Here is a 14,992-nt window from a genome sequence, read left to right as displayed (position 1 = left end):
GACATGATGTAGACAAGATCTATTTATCTAGAAATAGACCCCATCTTGTTATCCTTAATAGCAACGGTACATATGTGACGTTTCCCTTTCTGTCACTGGGATCAAGCACCGTAAGATCGAACCCATCACAAAGCACCTCTTCCCATTGCAAGATAAATAGATCAAGTTGGACAAACAAAACCCAAATATCATAGAAGAAATACGAGGCTATAATCAATCACGCATATAAGAGATCAAAGAAGACTCAAATAACTTTCATGGATAAAAACATAGATCTAATCATAAACTCAAAGTTCATCGGATCCCAACAAACACACCGCAAAAAGACTTACATCATATGGATCTCCAAGAGACCATTGTATTGATAATCAAGAGAGAGAGTAAGCCATCTAGCTACTAACTACGAACCCGTAGGTCTACAAAGAACTACTCACGCATAATCGGAGAGGCACCAATGGACATGATGAACCCCTCTGTGATGGTTTCTAGATTGGATCTGGTGTTTCTGGACTCTTGAGCGGCTGGAATTGATTTTCGTCCCCCCTCTTAGGGTTTCTGGAATATTGGGGTATTTATATAGCGAAGAGGCGGTGAGGGAGGCCAACGAGGAGGGCACAACCAAATAGGGCGCGCCTGGGGCCCCAGGCGCACCCTGGTGGGTTGTGCTCCCATCAGAGCTCCCCTCAGGTGCGTTCTTGGCCCACTGTATGTCTTCTGGCCAAAAAATCCACAAAAAGTGTCGCTGCGTTTGGACTTCGTTTAGTATTGATTTACTGCGATCTAAAAACATGCAGAAAACACCAACTGGCACTGTGCACTATGTCAATAGGTTAGTAGCAAAAATGATATAAAATGATTGTAAAACATCCAAGAATGATAATATAACAGCATGGAACAATCAAAAATTACCCACCATTGATGCGCCTTTGGAGACAAACTGCCATAGCACGAGGCTCCGATCCGCCGCGTGCCAAGCACCACCTCCAAGAAAGGATGCAACATCGACGACGTTGTTGCCTAGACAAGTACTAGGGTTTCCCCCGGCACACAGTACGAGGTAGGGGATGGCTACCAACGACACCCTCCATGAAGGAATGGTGGCATCCGCTGATGTCACCGCATCGGAGCCGGACAATCCGCAACCACCGCCCAACCCTATGCGCCATCACGATTGTGCCTCCATCCATGCAGTCTCAGTATGAACACCAACACGAGGCCAAGGAGACCGGAGAGAGGTGCCAAACGACTGAGCAGTGCTACTGCAACAAAAGATCTTCCAACGGCGCGAGAAACACGTGCTGAAGGGAGACTGTTCTTGTCTTGATACTCCTCAACAACGGCACCAGGAATCCTTCTGCTACAGCTACGCCTTTAGGGACTTCCTAGGCAAATATGCAAAGGATTTCCCCGTGGCCTTGGAGCCTTGCGTTGGTGTTCCCTCGAAGCGGAAAGGGTGATGTAGCACAGCGGCAGTAAGTATTTCCCTCAGTTTTGAGAACCAAGGTATCGATCCAGTGAAGGAATATCATAAGCACCTGCACAAACACAAAGAGCTTGCTCCCAACGCTATGAAGGGGTTGCCAACCCCTTATAGATTGTTTTCCAAGTGAGAACTGAAAGCAACAAAGTAACAAAACAAAGTAAAAGCAAAAGTGGAAACGATAGGTGTGAATAGACCCGGGGGCCGTAGTGTTCACTAGTGGCTTCTCTCATGAAAGCAAGTAGATGGTGGGTGAACAAATTACTGTCGAGCAATTGATAGAACCACGCAAAGTTGTGACGTCATCTATGGCAATGATTATATCTATAGGCATCACGTCCAAAACAAATAAACCGATACTTTCTGCATCTACTACTATTACTCCACAAGTCGACCGCTATCGAGCATGCATCTAGTGTATTAAGTCCAAAAGAACAGAGTAACGCCTTAAGCAAGATGACATGATGTAGATGGACAATCTCATATCTACGAAAAAAGCCCATCTTGTTACCCTTGATGGCAACAACATGATGCGTGCCTTGCTGCCCCTTCTGTCACTGGGAAAGGTCACCACACGGTATGAACCCCAAACCAAGCACTTCTCCCATTGAAAGAATCATAGATCTAGTTGGCCAAACAAAACCCAAGACTCGGAGAGACTTACAAGGATATCAAATCATGCATATAAGAAATCATCAAAGACTCAAATATATATCATAGATAATCTGATAACAAATCCACAATTCATTGGATCTCGACAAACACACCGCCAAAGAGGATTACATCGGATAGATCTCCATGAAGATCATGGAGACCTTTGTATTGAAGATCCAAGAGAGAGAAGAAGCCATCTAGCTACTAACTACGGACCCGTAGGTCTGAAGTGAACTACTCAAGGGTCATTGGCGGGGCGATGATGTTGATGTAGAAGCCCTACAACTCCAAAGTCCCCTCCGGCAGGGCACCGGGAAGGGTCTCAAGATGAGATCTCGCGGAAACGGAAGCTTGCGGCGGCGGAAAAGTGTTTTCGTGGATTCCCACATTTTTTTTGTATTTTAGGGAATATATAGGCGAAGGAGCTAGGTCAGGGGGGCGCCAGGAAGGCCACAAGCCTGCTAGCCACCGCCCCCTGGTGGTGGCTACAGGGCTTGTGGGCCCCTGTATATCTCCTGCCTTGGCCATCAAGCCCCCTGATCTTCTTCCGTTCGGGAAAATTTTATTTCGGGGATTTTATTCCGTTTGGACTTCGTTCCAAAATCAGATCTGAAAAGAGCCAAAAACACAGAAAAAACAGGAACTGACACTTCGCACTGAATTAATAACTTAGTCCCAAAAAAGATATAAAAGGTACATAAAACATCCAAAGATGACAAGATAACAACATGAAACCATCAAAAATTATAGATACGTTTGAGATGTATCAAGTATCCCCAAGCTTAACTCCTGCTCGTCCTCGAGTAGGGAAGTGATAAAGATTGAATTTTTGATGCTTTCATGCTACCTAGCATAGATGTCCTTTGTAACTCCTCTTATGTGACGTGAATGTTCAGACCCATTAGATTCAAAACAATAGTTTGCTATTGACGTGGAAACAATAATACTTCAAGCAAACTAGCAAGGTAATCATGAACTTTCAAAATAACAAGGCCAAAAGAAAGTTATCCCTACAAAATCATATAGTCTGGCTATACTCTATCATCATTGCAAAACGAATTTAAATCATGCACAACCCCGGTATTGGCCAAGTAATTGTTTTCACACCTTTACTTTCTCAAACTTTTCAAGTCTCACGCAATACATGAGCGTGAGCCATGGTTTTAGCACTATAAGTCGTGTGGAGTGTGGTGGAGGTTGCAAGACAAACAAGGAGAAGATGATCACATTAACTAGGCATATCAATGAGCTGTGAAGACGCTCATCAATAGATATCAATGTGAACGAGTAGGGATTGCTATACAGATGATGCACTAGAGCTAAGAGTATCACTACACGAATCACAGAATTTGCCATCTGCCTCATCTTTACCGTCTGCCGGCAGATGGGAAAGAAACTCTTTGCCGTCAGCTTCCAATAACGGACGGCAAATGATGCACTCATGGCAAAGATATTGTTTACCATTAGTGCTTTCTTTGCCGTCGGTCGGCTGATGGCAAAGATGCAGCACGCAGACGGCAACGTCAGCTCCATCGTTACCGTCTGCCTCTTCCTCTTTGCCGTCTGCAAACGGGATGGCCACATAACGGCAGCGCTCGGTCCCTCCCACCCCATCTCAACACCTCTCTCTCTCTCTCTCCCCCCCCCCCACTGCCGACCTCTATCTCTCTCCCCACTCCCCACCTCTCTATCTCTCCCGCTCCCCCCGCACCACCACCACCGCGCCTCCCCTCCCCGCGACTCCTCACGCCGACTCCTCCTCCTGCGGGATCGCTAACGCCGTCTCCGGATGCGTCATCCCCCTCGGTAACCGCATCTGACCCCCACCCCTTCCTATGCATACTCGATCTCGCCGTCGCCGAGGGAGCGGGCGGGGAAGCGGAGGCGGATGATCCCCAAGGAGACAGCGAAGCTCTGGCCACGGACCGTCTCGCAGAGATCACGGAGCCGTTCGTGCCGTAGGGGAGCGGTCGATCCGTCTCGACGGCCGCGCCCATCGCCGCCTCCAACCTGGACCCCAACGCCAAAGAGTTCCTCCATAGTTCCAAGATTTGAGCGAAGCTTCTGGGCGACCCGACGTATCTGCAGCCGCTGATGTCCCCGCGGTCGTCGGAGCACGTGGCCGACCTGCTCGAGGCGGGTGATGAGGAGGTGCGTGGGATTGTGCTCGCCAGAGTCACGCCCAACGCCCGCTTGTTCATGAAGACCGAGGAGGGGGCCAAGGAGTTCGTCGTGCTAGTGAGCCGGCCCGAGCTACAGCTCGGCGACCTCGAGAACATCCTCAATGTCGTCTTAGGAGAGCCGCAGCAGTTCAACGACCAGTACCGGTACGTTGCTAAGTCGATGCCCCCTGTCCAGTCCCTCGGCTTGATCAAGAAATATGTTCATTGATTCAAAGTGTTGTTGTGATTCTGTCTTGCAACCATACTGAAGAAAAGTACAGTGCTCTGTCGTTGTAATTAACCTTTTCTTGCCTGCATCTGCATGGTGCAGGGTGACATCTCTAGAGGCGCTCATCACGGCCGTAGCTCAGCGTGGATCCCCTGACCTGCGCACGCGGCTGGTACACTACCTCCAGGACGAAAACGTGATGAACCATGCCGGAGATCCTAGTGCTCGCGCATTGCTTGACCACGATGCCTTACGAGGAGACTAAGGTGAGATAACTGGGAAATGTGGGATCCAGCGATACGGAACTATATGTATGAAGTGATGCATCAACTGAATCTGATCATCATACTATACTACTCCCTGACAAAATGTGTGTTGGTCGGGATTTACTTTCTTTGGTATGCATCATCTGATCATAATGTTACTCCCTAACAAAATGTGTATAGATCGGGAGTTACTTTCTTTGGTATGCTTCATCTGCTCATCATATTACTCCCTGACAAAATGTGTATTGATCGGGAGTTACTTTATTTGGTATGCATCGTCTGATGATCATCATACTACTCCCTGACAAAATGTGTGTTGATCAGGAGTTACTTTCTTTGGTTTCAGGCTCTGATCCGGCACGCCCTGGACACTATCAATGACAAGATGAAGTCAGAGTTCGGGTCGAGGTGTCTGTCTATATGCTTCAGGAATGCGCAAGCCGATGAGGTCCAGGATTTCAACAAGGTGGTCTATGAAAGTGCCATAGACATGGCCATGGACCAATACATGCTAGTCCTCTTCTCAATCCTCGCCTTAACCTGTTCCATGATTCTGAACTTTTCGTCCGACTACGTATCGGCTGACCCACTGTATAGTTTAAACTTTGAAGTCTGAACTGAATGGCAATCTAGAACTGACAATGTTCTCTTCTCTGGATACCCGACAGCAACTACTTGATGCAGGACGTCCTGGAGCACGACAATGGAGACATACAGCACGTCGTCGTGCACGAGCTCATGAAGGACGTCGCTAGTCTGTTCAGTCACAAGTACGGGCACGGCGTCCTGCATGCATGCTTCCTCAAGACCGGCGAGTCCCGGGGTAAACTACAAGAGCGCTGGAGGGCCCAACCACCGATCCATGCACACACGTACATGTCATCTAATCTGCTCATGAGCGCACATACATCCATGGCATATATGTAGGATACATGCTTTAATTACCTACATACTACATGGTACGGTTTCTTCAATTTGTTTTTCCTTCTCCATATCCCAATCTCTTTTGCTTATTTTACACAAAGTTCTTAATTAAAAGAAAACATATTATTTAGAGATTCATTTTAGTGCATAGAAAAATCTCTGAATTTACTGTAATTTATATTGCCAATTTGTTCATCGTCTAAGAAAATGAAATTTTATTTTGTAATGCCAATTTATACAATGAAAATTCTACCTAAATTTTAGATAAAAACATGTGGGGCACATAAGTAGGAAAGTGGTATTCTTTTGTTCTTCATTGTAAAAGAAAACAGAGGTATACTTTGGTTCTCCCATCGAGGTGTTACAATTATTAATTTATCAATAATTTTTATCGCAAAAGGCACACATCATTCTGGTGTTATATAACGTGTGTATGATCTTATATATATATTTACTATTTGAAGGCACAAGATCAAGTGAAAAAATTGAATCGCTGAAGTTGAGCCGGCAAACGTGAGTACCTCACAACTTCCTCATATACGCCTCGAGGCGCCCACTACGTACAATGTACACATGCAAATTACAACATTTGTATCATGCTAGATTGGTTCATGCCGTTGCTCGAACATATTTTTTAATTTTCCAAATGCCCTTCAGTATTTGGAGGTAGTTTCTCTTCTATTTCGCAAGACACTTGACCCGTGAATTCTTATGATTGTTTGCAAGTGTGGGGTTCCAAAGAAAAATCATAATAGTCTTTTTTAAATCTCCACATGAACCATGAAAACAGAAATATACTCCCTTTGTCCCAAAATAAGTGATGTGGTTTTAGCTCAATATTTTCATGATTAGGGGAATCACTTAAATTAAAATTAATATATCCCATTTACACTGATAAAACAGTACAATAAATCTCTTCTGATATTATGTGTTCATTGAATATGATATGATAGAACACCATGCATGTGTCCACGCTACTCCAAATTTGAGGATATATCGTCGCATAGGTGAGCTTCTATATCGTTTCCCTCTCATCGTTTGTTTTATGCCATTCATGTAATTTTCCTGTGTTGCTTAGAGTAAAGGTTGGCCGTGTCTCTGATCAGTCATCCATCTACATGTACTGCTAGCAATGCTCTGAAGTTTAGATGAGGTTAAATCATAGGGTAGCGTGTTGCTTCCAGCAAAAAACCATTGTTTGTCAGCATTTTCATTTGAAATTAACTCCAAAATTGTAAAACATATCACATATAAAACCAATATGTATTTTAAATTTAGAATTAATATCAGATTTGTGTTTTAGGTAAATATGGATTTATATGCACTTAATATGGATTTATATGCACTTAATATGGATTTATATGCACTTAATATAGAAATGGATGTAACAGAATTTTGCATCAAAGAATTCCATATGGGAAATTTGGAGTCCCATGCATCTTATTTTTATTACGTTTGAAACGCAAGAAACTTTGTTTCCATCCCCTACAGATGTGTTTCCATCACAAAACTATTTTTCTCTAACCAAACATAAGTTGTTTTCATGCATTTTTCGTTCATACACCATCTTCATATGATACACATTTGTTTCATTCAAGTTAGTGATGATACAATGCTTTCTATGTTCATATTATATGTTCCCTATAAACTATATATGGAAGTCAAACTATGGACACATAAGAAGTACATGTAGTATCATTTTAGAAGCAGCAGAACTAAGAAGCACAAATAGATTAGTTTGGCAACGGATATATACTTCAGTAGAAGGATGCAAAATTTAGATCTTGTTAGACTAGTATTACCACCAACATTAGGAATCAGGTTATTGTGATTTGCATAATAAATTAACCAAAATTCATAGATCACATGATCCATTGCACACTGGATATAACATAGATATATACGTTCAAAAAATCATGGGAGAAAGCATTGCATCCAAAGTAACATATTAAAAGTGAATCAAAGATGAGATGAATCAAACCCTATAGACATGCTGTTGTTTGATGCTCTTGTAGTTAGGATTCTACTCCTGGAAGTGATGCTTGTATAAAATGTATTAGCTTTATATGGCAAAAGGTTGTGCATTAATTAGTCTTTTCTTCTTCTTCTTCTAATTTCTTAATTACTTCAATTTTTGCAGATTTGATTCATTTCATGGAAGCCGGCATTGATGGACTGCTAGTGTTTAGTTTTTTTCATTTGTATTGACGAACAATGTCAAACTTATGTATGTATATATAGATGAACTATGTGAAACTATGTATTGTGCTAGCCTATGTGTTCACTAGCTTGTTAAATATTTCATGATGATGTTGGAAATATATATGATGTGAAATATATGTGTTGAAGATGTATGAAATATATGATGTGAAATATATATGTATGTATGTATATTTGTGGTATGAAAATGTAGGGAAATAAAAGAAAACAGACAAAAAGAAGCAATACAGGCTCTTTGCCATCAGCCAGCAGACGGCAAAGGGCTGCCCCTGGCAGATGCAAAGGCACCCCGGCAGACGGCAAAGGGCTGCCACCCGCAGACGGCAAAGGCTCCATTAGCTATCTAACGGAGTTGCCCCTGGTGGTTGTCGTCTAGCTTCCTTTGCCGTCTGCTAACTATGGCAGGCAGATGGCAAAACCCTTTGCCGTCCGCTTCCTACCGGCAGACGGCAAAGAAGGCTCTTTACCGACGAAAGCTATCGTAGAAATTTTGCCGTCCGCCGGCAGACGGCAAAGGTCTTTGCCGTCCGTGGAGTGGCCCTTTGCCGTCCGCTATGGCAGACGACAAAGAAGCTGATTCTTGTAGTGTATGTGAAAGCTCTTAAAGAAAACTAGTGGGTGTGCATCCAACTTGCTTGCTCACTAAGACCTAAGGCACATTTGAGTATGCCTATCATTGGAATATACAAGCCAAGTTATGTAATGAAAATTTCCCACTAGCTATATGGTGGTGACAAAACGAGAGACTCTCAATCATGAAGATCACGGTGCTTAATATGCACAAGTGTGGAAGGATAGTAGCATTGTCCCTTCTCTCTTTTTCTCTCTTTTTTGGATGGGCTCTTTGGCCTATTTTCTTTATTTTTTTATTTTTTTTGGGTGGGCATCTTTGGCCTCTATTATTTCCTCACATGGGACAATGCTCCATCAATGATGATCATCACTCTTACAACTCAAAACTTAGAGCAACGATGACTCTATATGGAATGCCTTCGGTAGTGTACCGTGACAATGATCTAGCATGGCATAGACATTTAATGGAAACATCATGCTAGCTATATTAAGATCATGCAATGGCAATGTAGACGTGGTGGCACATGTCATGGTGGTAGTTGCATGGTAATATATCTCGGAATGACTTTGAAAAAGCCATAGTAAGCAGGTATGGTGGCTGTTTTGAGGAAGGCTAATGGTGGGTTTTGTGCACCGGCGAAAGTTGCACGGCACTAAGAAGATAGTGATGGTGGAAGGTGAAAGTGCATCTAAACCATGGACTCAACATTAGTCATGAAGAACTCATATACTAGTTGCAAAAGTTTTAGTAGTAATCGGAACAAAGCATTCAACGCATACTCCTAGGGGAAGGGTTGGTAGGTATAAACCATCGCGCGATCCCGACCGCCACACAAAGGATGACAATCAATAGACTAATCATGCTCAGACTTCATCACATAGCGGTTCACCATACGTGCATGCTACGGGAATCACTAACTTCAACACAAGCATTTCTAGATCCACAACACCTTACTAGCATAACTTCAATATTACCACAACCACAACTCAAAACTAATTGAGATGAATCAAACTTCTCTAACTATTCAATGCACATGAAGGTGGAAGTTTTCATATCCCTTTGGATAACTACCCCTTTTGAGACTACTTTCAAAGCATAGATCAACTACCAAGCCACACACCGCTGTGCTCTAAAAGATATAAGTGAAGCACATAGAGCAAAATCAACTAGCTCAAAACATATAAGTGAAGCACATGTGAGCTGAATTGTCTACCAAAGGATATAAGTGAAGCTCGACAAAATCACGGTGAGTGCATGTCTCTCTCTCTAGGTGTGCAGCAAGGATGATTGTGACACAACAAAAATAAAAGACTCCTACGATACAAGACGCTCCAAGCAAAACACATAACATGTGGTGAATAAAAATATAGCCCCAAGTAACGTTACCGATGGATTGAAGACGAAAGAGGGGATGCCTTCCTGGGGCATCCCCAAGCTTAGGCTTTTACGTCATCCTTGAATCATCTTGGGGTGCCTTGGGCATCCCCAAGCTTGAGCTGTTGCCACTCTTTATCTCTTTGTCCATAAGAACTTCACCCAAAACTTGAAAACTTCACAACACGAAACTTAAACAGAAACTCGTGATAACATTAGTATAAGAAAGCAAACCACCACTTCCTTAGGTACTGTAGAAAACTTAAATTCTAATTATGTTGATGTTGGGTTACTGTATTTTCAATCTTGCATGACTAATACCCCCCGATACTATCCATAGTTTCATCAAAATAAGCAACCAACACAACAAAAACAGAATCGGTTAACAGCAGACCAGTCTGTAGCAAGCTGTATATTTAGTACACTTCTGGTACTTCAAAAATTCTGAAAAATTACGACAGTATGAAGAATTTGCATAGAAATCTGAAGCAAAAAGAATAAACGCAAAATCTCTTACAGAAAAAAAAATTCTTTTCATGAGCAGAAAGTTTCTGTCTTTTCCAGCATGACCAAACGATCATCCCCAAGACTAATCATAACGGCTTTGCTTGGCACAAACGCAAAAAGAAACACAAAAAACACAATCATAACAGAATTATGAAAGTGTGGAAAACACAAAACAGAAAGAAAAAGGATAGATTCGTCGGGTTGCCTCCCAACAAGCGCTTTTGTTTAACGCCCTTAGCTAGGCCTTCCTTCATATCGATGATAGCACCAATATTCCTTAGGAAAGGTCTACCAAGAATAATGGGACATGAAGGATTGCAATATAAGTCAAGTACAATGAAATCCACGGGTACATAGTTCTTATTTGCAACAATAAGAACATCATCGATCCTTCCCATGGGTTTCTTGACAGTAGAATCCGCAAGATGCAAATTAAGAGAACACTCTTCAATCTCATGAAAACCAAGAATATCACATAAAGACTTTGGAATCACGGAAACACTAGCACCCAAATCACACAAAGCATTGCACTCATAGTTTTTGATCTTGATTTTGATAGTAGGTTCCCACTCATCATGAAGTTCTCTAGGTATAGAGACTTCTAGTTCGAGCTTCTCTTCAAGAGATTTCATCATAGCATCTACGATATGCGCGGTAAAGGCTTTGCTTTGGCTATAACCATGTGGAGAGTTTGCAATGGATTGCATCAAAGAAATGCATTCAAACAAGGAGCAACTATCATAATTGAATTCCTTGAAATCCAAAGTGGGAGTTTCATTACTACCCAAAATTTTGATTTCTTCTACTCCACTCTCCACACCTTTATCATCAAGATGGGTGGACTCCGAATCATTGGAGATTTTTTCAACCAAAGTGGATTCATATCCAGCCCCTTCATCAATAGGTTTGACACGCGAAAACAAAGATTCAAGAGGAGTCACACCAAGCACTTTAAGATCTTCGTGATTTGCATCACAAATTTCAGGTTTAGCTGCCATCTTATTGACTAAGGTGGCCTGTGATGACCCACAAGTATGGGGGATCAATCGTAGTCCTTTCGATAATAAGAGTGTCGAACCCAACGAGGAGCAGAAGGCTCTGATAAACAGATTTCAGCAAGGTAATAACAGCAAGCACTGAAAGTAGCGGTAACAAGTGATGGTGTAGCGAGGTGAAACGTAGCGAGCAAAAAGTAACAAGTAACAAGTAGTAGCAACGGTGCAGCAAGTGGCCCAATCCCTTTTGCAGCAAGGGACAAGCCTGAACAAAGTCTTATAGGAGGAAAAACGCTCCCGAGGACACACGGGAATTTCTGTCATGCTAGTTTCATCATGTTCATATGATTCGCGTTCGTTACTTTGATAGTTTGATATGTGGGTGGACCGGCGCTTGGGTACTGCCCTTACTTGGACAAGCATCCCACTTATGATTAACCTCTCTCGCAAGCATACGCAACTACAAAAGAATAAGTAAGACAAATTCTAACCATAGCATTAAACTAGTGGATCCAAATCAGCCCCTCACGAAGCAACGCATAGACTGGGTTTAAGCTTCTGTCACTCCAGCAACCCATCATCTACTTACTACTCCCCAATGCCTTCCTCTAGGCCCAAGTATGGTGAAGTGTTATGTAGTCGACGTTCACATAACACCACTAGAGGAAAAGACAACATACATCATATCAAAATACCGAACGAATATCAAATTCACATGACTATTATTAACATGACTTATCCCATGTCCTCGGGAACAAAAGTAACTACTCACAAAACATAATCATAATCATGATCAGAGGTGTAATGAATAGCATCAAGGATCTGAACATAAACTCTTCCACCAAGTAATCCAACTAGCATCAACTACAAAGAGTAATCAACACTACTAGCAACCTTACAAGTACCAATCGGAGTTGCGAGACAAAGATTGGTTACAAGAGATGAACTAGGGATTGGAGAGGAGAAGGTGCTGATGAAGATGTTGATGAAGATGTCTCCCCTCCGACGAGAGGAGTGTTGGTGATGACGATGGCGATGATTTCCCCCTCCGGGAGGGAAGTTTCTCCGGCAGGATCGTCCTGCCGTAGCTCTAGATTGGATCTGCTCAAGTTCCGCCTCGTGGAGGCGGCGAAACCACGAAAAAGGTCCCTTCTGATTTGTTCTGGACCAAGACGCTTCATATAGCAAAATAGGGGGGCTAGTGGGCCGTCAGGGAGCCCACAAGCCCCCACTCCGCCACCAGGGGGTGGCGGTGTCAGGGCTTGTGGCGCCCTGGCAGCCCCCTCTGGTAGTTCTTTCACCCAGTATTTTTTATATAATCCCAAAAAAATCCACATAACTTTTCACGGCATTTGGAGATGTGCAGAATAGTGGACTAGGATTTGCTCCTTTTCCAGTCCAGAATTCCAGCTACCTGAATTCTCCCTCTTCAAATAAACCTTGCAAAATAAGAGAGAAAAGGCATAAGTATGGTACCACAAGTAATATAACAGCCCAAAAAGCAATAAATATCAACATGAAAGCATGATGCAAAATGGACGTATCAACTCCCCCAAGCTTAGACCTCGCTTTTCCTCAAGCGAAAACCAAGTTCCATAAACATGTCCACATGTTGTGGGACGAAGGTGTCGATAAAACATAATACGGACATGAGGGCATCATGATCACACATAGGACAGCAATATATCATAAAGATTCTTATGGGAAAGTAACAATTCCTTCACAAAGCAAAGCATGAAGCAAAAACCTTATCGAGAAATAACCAACAATAAACCATAGTCATTGAAGCAATTGCAATTTATCACAACGTCAGAAAGAGTCAAATAAGAGCTTGTAAGGCAAACCCACATACTCAATCATCTCTTTTGTTTTCCACAATTGTTACAACTCCCGTGGTACTCATGGTGTCAAAGTTTCAGCTGGACACAGAGGAAGATAGGGGCTTATAGTTTTTGCCTCCCAACCATTTACCTCAAGGAAAAAGTCAACAACAATAAAGCATAAGTACTCAACTCCAAGTTGATATAAGAATATAGATCTTTCCCAAGCATGTGACGGTAGCCAAGACAAAGGCAAAAATAGGGAATTGGTGATGATCACCATGACTCTTACAAGGGCAAAAGGTAAAGGTACAAGATAGGCCCTTCGCAGAGGGAAGCAGAGGTTGTTATGCACTTTTGAGGTTTGAATGCGTGTCCTCTTAGTGTGGAGGAACGTCACTTTATATTGCCTCCTGTGATAAAGAACTTTATTATGCAGTCTGTCACTTTTATGTCTTCCTCATCACAGGTTCGTACAAAGCTTATTTTCCACACACTAATAGATCATACATATTAGAGAGCAATTTTTATTGCTTGCACCGATGACAACTTACTTGAAGGATCTTATTCAATCCATAGGTAGGTATGGTGGACTCTCATGGCAAAACTGGGTTGGAGGTTTATGGATGCACAAGTAGTAGCTCTACTTGGTGCGGGAGTTTTGGCTAATATGAGGGTGGAAGCAATCGTCACATGCTAAGGGATCTCTAATCATATAACATTGTTTGGAACCAAGCAAACACAATTCATTATGTTGTCTTCCTTGTCCAACATCTACTCCTAGGCATGTGATAGTTTGGTGAGTGCTCACAATTGTAAAAAGTGTCTAAGATGATATATTTCTATGTGAACCTCTCTTTCCTTATTACTTCTTATTAATTGCAACAATGACTGAGGTCTATGTTGATTTATTCTCAACAAGTTTCAATCATCATACGTGTCATATGTGAAGTTATCACTTTCCATAAGATCGTCTCATGATCTTTCATGCTATCTTTCTTTTCATACTTTTGATCATGGCACAAAGCAAAGCCCTTGACTAAAACACTCTTTATTATATAGCTCATAAGCTTGAATACATCGGGGGAGAGACAAAAGCAAAAGACTCAAACTAAAAATTAAAGACTTATTCCTCTAAGAGAAGAAATAAAAATTGAAAAGGAAAGAACTAAAACAAAGGTAAAAGCAAAAGATATAAAGGTGATACGATACCAGGGCAACTCCCCCAAGCTTGGCAGAAGCCAAGGGGATTGCCCATACCAATGCTTAGTTGTCTTCCTTCGGTGGTGAGGGTGGTGTTGTTGGAGCAGTCTTGAGCTTGTCTAATTTCCACTTGAGCAAAAAGTTCTGCTCTCTTAGATTGTCATTTTCCTCCTCAAGCTTCAACACTCTATGGCAAAGCTCCTTCTTACTCTCCTGCAAGAAACAAGAGGGGATAAATATGGTCTTAGGCTTCCTCCTGGAGTTGGGGAGGCTTGACTTCTTGAACTCCACATGGGTGCGTCCAGGTTGAGGTAGAGGAGCCTCCTCTTCATCGGAACTCGTTTGTTCCTTCCCCTTGGGCTCAGTCCTCTTCCTCGTCAGTGGTCCAGCCATATGGTTCCGAGTCCCCATTAATCCTAGAGTTAGCACGATCATCGGCCACATAGATCTCTTCTTCTGAATCATGAGAAGACATCTTGACCTAGACCTGCGGCAGACAACAAGCTCGAAACGAAAACAGAGGGAAACTGCGAGATACGGAGATCAAAACCTTGGGGCGACTATATATTGATTTTTCTGGGCCA

The sequence above is a fragment of the Hordeum vulgare genome, chromosome 1H, assembly GCF_904849725.1.
Source record: "Hordeum vulgare subsp. vulgare chromosome 1H, MorexV3_pseudomolecules_assembly, whole genome shotgun sequence".
NCBI lineage: Eukaryota > Viridiplantae > Streptophyta > Magnoliopsida > Poales > Poaceae > Hordeum > Hordeum vulgare.
The sequence above is the reverse complement of the archived record's forward strand: the minus strand, read 5'-3'. Positions refer to the sequence as shown.